Consider the following 2062-nt stretch of genomic DNA (forward strand, 5'->3'; position numbering starts at 1 on the left):
TTTTCTTCTTATTCTTTCTTTTTTGCGACTACTTTTTGCTCTAGCAGATCAGTGGTGACAATTTTGTTTTCAATTTCACTGATTCTGTGTTCCATCTCATCAACTCTGCTCATATGTCCCTCCATCATGTTGACAGCCTCTGAAATATTAGACCTCAATTTTGAATGGTGGATTCTTGTTTTTCCAGTGCTGCTAATGCCTCATTTGTTTTCTCTGCAATGTTTTGTATTGGTTTTTTAAACTCCTCCTAGTCTTTGCTTGTAGCATCCTGTAATTCATCAAGTTTGTCTTTCATCCATTGGATATATTTAGTCGCTCTGCTTTTAAATTCTGGGTCCGAAAGTTCCATGAGACTTTCTGGCTTCAGGGTATCCATTGCTACTGTGTCACCCTTTGTGAGTGACATCTTGCTTTGCTCTTGTGTATTGTGTGGGATAGTTTGCTTTCTTTGAGACATTGGTATGTGTTCTTGATCTGAAGACAATGCTCTTGAGATTAGATGGGCAGCTACCGAACTTGCGCATTTTTCTGACATCCTGACTTCAGAAAAATGTCAGTTCAGTGCCGGCTAGGGCAAGCTCTTGTTGCTAAAACAGGTCAAGGTGCTCCTATTTAAAGGCAAGTTTATTGCCCAGACGTGTAGGCACTGGTGTGAAGCCAAATGGGGTGAAGCAGGCAAAGGGTTGGGTGATCGCAAGGGTGGATCAAACACTTCGAGGACCTTGCTCAAACCTCTGCTGTTTCAGTGTGTTCATGACTGGGTTCCTTACTGAAATTCCTGCTGTCCGTTTCCTAAAAATTTTAAAATATCATAGTCTAAATACATATTTTTGTTGTTTTGTACTATAGAGTCATAAGCAACTAACAGCTGTCTCTTCAGTAGGTTTTCAGAGACAGTAGATCACACAGTAGGAGACTGCTCTTTTTTTTTTTTTATGGAACAGCTGGTGGATTCACACTATAGACTTCTGGGTTAGCAGTGTAAGTCCTTACCACTAAGACACCAGAGCTTCCTATAAGTTCAAATGTTGTTGTTTCTGGCAAGGACCACTGATTGAGACCCTATAAACAAAAATCTGAATCCTGTCCTATCCTGGGCCAGCCTAACAATCTTTGACCTACTCAATCTTGCTGCTGCAGTCACTATGTCAGTCCACCTGATTGAGGATCTTTCTCTTCTTTGCCATCTCTTCACCTTTCCAAGCATGATGATCCTCTCCTACCAACATGCCCAAGGTACTTGAGATGAAGCTTTATGACCTTTGCCTCCAAGTAGCACTCTGATTCCACCTTCTCCAAAACATGTCTGTTCACTCTTTTGGCAATTCATGGGCTGTTGAGTACTCTTTTCCAACACCACAATTCAAAGATATTAATTCTCCTGCATTCTTATTCATTGTCCAACTTTCAGATGCATATCCAGTGACTGAAAAGACCACAACCTGAATCAGGTGGACCTGAGTCCTCAAACTGACATCACTTATAGGCCCTTGACTACCAACTTTCCCAGTGTAATATCTACTGACCTCATGACTGTTAGTAACAAGAGTATTGACTATGAATCAAAGTAAGATGAAGTCATCGACAGTCTCAACCTTTTCTTCACCTAATCATAATGATTAAATGATTCCCTTAATCCAAATAGTATTGTGTTTCACCTCTTTGTTTGTGTACAGGTTGTGCATAACAACAGTGTAGTGTTTTGGAATTTTCATTCTTTATAATATTATCTGTCATTTGGTCTCAATTATTTGGTTTGATCCACACATCTGAATGCCTTTGCATAGTCAATAAAATACAGATAAGCATTGTTGTAGTATTCTCTAATGTCAGACAAAACTTGCCTAATATTAGCTAAGATATCCAGCTTTTTACTTCTCTTTCTGAATCCGGCTTGAATTTCTGACAATTCTTTGTCAGTGTATTGATGCAGGCCATGGTTTTTGCAATCACTTGTTATGCATCAGAGAGTTGGACAATGACTAGGGAGGATAGAAGGAGAATTGATGCCTTTGAGCTCTGGTGCTGGAGAAGAGTATTGAATATACCATGGACTGCCAAG

This window comes from Elephantulus edwardii, unplaced genomic scaffold (assembly GCF_000299155.1).
Source record: "Elephantulus edwardii isolate Elephantulus edwardi_28Jun2011 unplaced genomic scaffold, EleEdw1.0 scaffold00275, whole genome shotgun sequence".
NCBI classification, from domain to species: Eukaryota; Metazoa; Chordata; class Mammalia; order Macroscelidea; family Macroscelididae; genus Elephantulus; species Elephantulus edwardii.